General features: G+C 35.5%; 1 pseudogene; it reads left to right on the top strand.

Moving 5' to 3' along the window:
- The first annotated feature begins 4384 nt into the window (after positions 1–4384).
- Positions 4385–4504, top strand: LOC114824252 (5S ribosomal RNA; annotated as a pseudogene).
- The last annotated feature ends 1596 nt before the right edge of the window (positions 4505–6100 follow it).

The following is a 6100-nucleotide window of genomic DNA, read 5'->3' as shown; positions in this document are numbered from 1 at the left end:
TTCGGTACTAACATTTAAATACATTAGTTCGATATAATATTGTTGACTCTAAAAACTACCAAGCCCACGTAGCGCGCATGCCGAGTTATTAATAAGCTAACTACGTCATTTGGTTATGTGCGGAGCGTGCCAACTTGACGGCCGAGCTCGGCCGTCGAGTAAAATTTGTTGATGTTGTGTTGAGCACGTTGCTGACTTCTTGATCTTGCGACTGCGGGTGAGGAAGGAACACGTCTCAGCATTCGGGTTCTAGAGCCTGAAGACAAGGCTGCTAGTCTTGCGAAGTTCACGGATTGTCGGCACTGGTTCGGTCATGATGATTATATTAATGAGAGTATAAGAACGCTGAATTAGCACCAAACTATATGGGAACAAGTACTCAAAAGATATGTATGTCTTGATAGTAAATGTCATTCGGCCGTCAGAATGTCGAACTCTAAAACTTACTTGTGAATATCCAATCATAAAGAACTCGACTTTCAATGTGTCGAGCCCAATAATCTGTAACACCTCACTTCGCCGAGAAGGCTAATGAGATGACCTCTTCCAACAAGAACTCGAAAATCCTTCTTGGCCGAGACTTGTATAGATAACTAGTCGACCTCGACACAGTGTTGTTTATCCAAACTGAAGGTGGTTCACGGTCAGCTGATTCTATGACAACAATGTTGTTTATCCAAACTGAAGGTGTTCGCCGGTTGCCTTCATATGGATGTTTATCTAAATTGAAGATGTGTTGGCGAAAGAGAAAATAAAAATCTCAAGGTTGTTGAGAGGTTTCGCGTAGAGCGAGAGTTTGCACAGGGTGGTTTGTGTGTTGAGTTGGAGAGCTTATAATGATGCACCGCCTTCTTATTTATAGCAGCCAATCTTATCATGGCCGAACCAAAACTATACTCGGATTAGGATTCCTTAAACTAATCCAACCAGGTCTCGATCAATCTTGCCTCCATTAGGGCTTTGAACCAACCACTTTATCCAACCACATTCACCTCTCAAATCTCAGCATCCTCATCCGATTGAGACTTCTTGTTATACTAAGATTCGACTTACCCCATCAATCCACCTCATACTAGGACTCAGCCGAACTTAACCAAGCAGCCCATAATAACTAAAATTCACGATGATTCTAGAAACATATTGTTGGGCCGAGAATAACTTCTATCTCGACCCACACCAATATTTTGGGCCCAAACAAATACATTTATGTACATTAATTGAATCTTTCAAGTTTGAAGAATGTTAAATAAAATTAATAAATTTAAAAAAAAAAACTTTTATTGGTCAAAAAATAAATTAAAAATTTTATATTAATAAATTTAAACATTTAATGAGAGATATTAAATAAAATGCACATTAATTATTTTGAATTAAGGACACATCAAGAGACTATAATCAATATATAATCTAACACCAGGTTTATTTTAATTTCAATCTTCTTGAAGGATTAAAGTTAAAAAAAACCCCTATATAATATTGTTTTAGAAGGATTAATAGAATGGAACTTTAATGAAAGACTCTCGGTACTGTTCACTTTAACGAAAAACCATATTTTTACGCTAAAAAATTTGTCCTGGTACTATTCACTTTATCCATTATTTTGTCCTTATTGTTAAAACTCAAAGTTTACAAGTTTTTTTTCATTAATTTTCCTTTAATATAAAGGTAGATATATTTTTATTTTAGTGGACACCAAATCTTAAGAAAAATGACATTAAAAATCCGTTTATATTGTACAATTCATAGACTAAATATAGTCGCCCATAGACGAGCTAGAATGCCTGTCTCTTATAATTTAAATTCTTATTGTTTTGAGAAAGCGCTAATTTAATCCGTCGCACTCAGATGCTTGCTAATATACAACTGAGATTAATTACTATTTAAATAAGTATTCACCTAAATAAAGATTGTTGGAAAGAAGGCATCTCTTTCCACTTTTCATTCAATTTTCAACAAAGGCCCATGATCTTTTCTAAGGCCTTTTTTTTTTTGTTGAAGGTTTTTAACGAAAATATCGCGGTACTGTTTATTTTAACGAAAAATTATATTTTTACATTAAAAAATCAAACCTGATACTATTCATTTTACCCTTTATTTTGTTTTTATCATTAAAACTCAAAGTTTTTAAGCAATTTTCATTATTTTTCATTCCTCTCACCAATAACCACCACTCGAACAAAAAATAAAATTGAAATAAATTATAATTATATCTATACGGTAAGTTTGTGAAAATAATTTGTATGTACGTATTCACGGTTGCATAGCGTCTAATTCAACAATTAAAAAAAACAAAACACTGTATAAGCATGAACCCGTTTCATATCAAAACGGATTTTGGTGGTTCGTCCCACTTTGAAGATGAACCGTGTTGCGCGTTCCGTTCGGCTGACCTCATAGTTTGGTACCAAATGATTGTGCGCCACGTAGGCATTTGCCAATTTGATGTTATGGGCCCCAGATCTAGCTGTCTCCAATCAGCTGATCATCAAATTGGCGCACCCAAGTAACAGGCTTCTGGTTGCCGGCTCGAGCCAGCCGTCATCCTAAACCCTGTTGACCTGTTCATTGACTCGCCGGGGTTGATCTGCTGTGGCCTAGAACATCTTACTTGAAATGAATTATTATTGTAGAATTTGTAACTAATAATGTACTTCACATGTGAAGAGAACTTCTACATAGCAATAGAATATTAAATCGGGATGCCATATGGACCATGAACTTGTTTTATTGTGAAGTTCCTCAAAATGCGATTGAAGAATGATTTATACGATCCAAGTACATCTTCACGGTAGTCTTTTGTGTCAATAAATAAACGGCTTATTTTTTAGCCACGTCTATTAAAATTCGATTTTGATCTCACTTTATTTCTGTAGCTTAAAAATTATTTTACTCCTTGAAACTTAAAATTTATTCCACTTTAACATGTGACTCTCTCTCTCTCTCTCTTCTCCATGAAACTCAAAAGTCGCCCATGTAGAACATTATGGTACCCATCACCCAATAAGACTATGACACATGTGCCAGTGTATTTGATTATGAATCTCCACTAAGTGTTAGATTCAACAATCAGAAAATATTAAGTTTAAAATAAAGATTTTTTTTAAGGAAAATTATGATATTCATTGAAAACGTACAAACTGAAGAATGATGCATAACATGGGTCTCGATAAAAACCTTGCCGAGATCAAACCGGTCTAAGAAAAAAAGAGCATCCCGCACCAATATAAACTTAAATTAAATTTTATCTTCTATAAGAACATCTAAAATAATATCCGGAGGGTCTTCAAACCAAGCCACGTCAAGAACGGAGGTGAGGCTAAACCTTGCAAGACGGTGTGCCACTTTATTATAGCTCGTTTGTATGTGTTTTTTAAATAATTGAAAGTACTTTTGGTTAAAATATTTTTTGAACCAATCTTTATTTAAAATGCAAGTAAATTTTGGAAAATCACTTAAATTGTTTCCTAAAAGAAGCACATAAATGATGCTTCTTGCAGGAAGCATTTAAGTGCTTTTAGAACTGAAAAACATTTTCTCTAAAAACGCTTTCAGTCATTCTAAAAGTACATCCAAACGTGCCATTAGCCTCCTTTTTGCAAAAAGCTAACCTTACCCTGAGAAACACTGCACAATAAGAGTTGGGTATCATCAATGATATGGCCAAATTAAGTGAAATTGGCGCTAGCCTCCTTTTGAATACTTGCCACCACCATTAAGGCATCTCCTTCTAGTTGCAGCTGGGCATCCCTAAGCTTCTCCGCAAACTTTGCTGTTGCACGAGCAGCCAAGCTCTCGGGCAGCAACGGTGAGCATTCATCCTCAAATTGCTGCACTTTAGCAGCCACGAACTCCCCCCTTGTGTCCCTTACAACCACTCCGCAGCCACCCATTTGACGATGCTCATCCCATGCCCCGTCAAAGCTACCCTTGATCTGGTTTACACCACCTCTGAGGCTCTTTCATCTTGTAGCCAAGTTCACTACCATGCCACTTTTTATATTCTGTCTGCCACGACTGCACTCTGAAATGGATATCTCCTGGACTCGAGACTACACCCCACAATAATAAAGAGTTTCGGTCATTCCAAATGCTCCACACCATGAACAACAGCAACTCAAAGCTATCTTTTGACAACGAAAAGGCCATCCTTGTGATCCAATCCACGAACCCCTCACGCAAATCCCTGCCAGTTCACAAGCCCAGTGCCCCAGATAACCAAATTGCACTCGTCCTCGTAAAATAAAGAAATTAAGAATGAAATATTTTTTTGGGTTATTGTGGTGTAAGTTTATCTTACATTACTGATTCCAAGCCTAGATAAAGGAGAAGGGAGAGTACGTCAGGTAGTCTACAGCCGGCACTCATATCTTACGTCGAATCCTTGGGATACGATCATACCAACTCACATTCATCGGATCCCATAAGAACTCTGAAGTTAAGAGAGTTTTAGGTGAGAGCAGTAATAGGATGGGTGACCTCCTGGGAAGTCCTCGTGTTGCATCCCCCACAGCCGACCCCACATAACGGGAAAAGGCTTAGAAGAAGAAGAAGAAGATTGTGCGTTGCAAAGAGGGAAAAATATAAAAATAAATTGTTTAGTTTGGTCTGGTGTTTCCAAATCAAACTCACAAAACAAAATTCACAGAATAAAGGTAGCAACGTGATTTTTTTTTTGAGTTTTATAGATTAAAATGAAGATTTTTGAGTTTCAGGGGGTAATGGGATCAAAGTCAAGTGAATGTTGAGTTTCAAAGAGTAAAGTGACACTTTTAAGTACTGGGGGTAAAGTCAGATTAAAAGTGAGTTTCAAAGAACCGTATCTAAAAATAAGCCTAAATCAAGATATGCAATTAAGTTTTGTTCACATGTTCTTATTTCATTGATACGGAACACCAAATAATGACGTAATCGTAACATGTAACTTATTCTCAATGTGGTGACTCTCTTGTTTTATTAACACATGATCACCTACGCCCCCATCCTCATGTTCTATATCTCGAGAAAAAGTGCGGAGATTTCTGTTTTTGAGACCAAAATGCTGTTGCTAATGATTTACAAATGAGTTTTGAGTGACGATATTGACTGTTCTTCCAATAGAAGAGGCCAAATCAGATTCATTTTGTGTATAGTTTTCCTTTTATCCACCATTAAAATTAAAGGAAACGCTAGTTAATGATTTGAGAGTATGGACATGGACATGGACGACGATCTGAAGGAAGTTAAAAAAAAATTGACAAGAAAGATGGCGAGGGAGGAGGAGGGAGGGAGGGAGGAGGAGGCAACGTGAGTGAATCCAACTTAAAATTAGGGTATAATTTATTTTCTCACTTTTTTATTAATAAAATATTAATAAAACTTTTTTTAAATCATTACGGGCACATATTAAGGACATTTTCGTTATTGTAAAAGACATTTTTGTAATCTAAAACTCTCAGTAAGTGTGACTAACTTTTTGTTTTTTGTCCATATAATATAAAAATGTCATTAATAATAAAGAAGTTGTCTAAGTATTCTTTGATGAAAAAAGTTTTGTGGGGGACTTTTTATTACGTCTCCCAAACAAAATTTCAATTCCACCAACAAAGGTTAAGTGGAGGTATGGTTAATTACTAGGGCTGTAAATTAGCTCGAAACAGTTCAGCTCGTGAAAGAATCTAGCCAAGCCTAGTTCGGCTTGAATAAGAAATAAACCTGAACATTAGTATGTTCGGCTTGTAAAATACGTGAGCAACTCGATATTTTTGACAAAACAACTCGAGTTAAAATTGAGCTCGGCTCGATGTTCAAGCTTGACAAATAAGAATAAAATAAATGTCCTAAACTCTAGATTAAAAGTGTTTTGTAAGAATGATATTATTATTTTTAATTTCTCATTTTGTACATATTTGGTGGCTCAAGTTAAACTAATTCAATTACTTAAAAAAAAAAAACTTAAAACGATAGTGTAATAGTGTTTCTTTATTCTTGTAGAATTTGGTAGAAAGAGTAGTACTAGGTAAACCAAATTTTCAAATCAAATAACATATCACAAATAAAAAATAAATACATTAATTAATAAATTGGTTCGCAAAATTTAAATTGTACGTTAATTAATATTATT

Source organism: Malus domestica, chromosome 03 (genome assembly GCF_042453785.1).
Source record: "Malus domestica chromosome 03, GDT2T_hap1".
Taxonomy (NCBI): Eukaryota; Viridiplantae; Streptophyta; class Magnoliopsida; order Rosales; family Rosaceae; genus Malus; species Malus domestica.
This window is presented reverse-complemented; position numbering and strand designations above follow the sequence as displayed.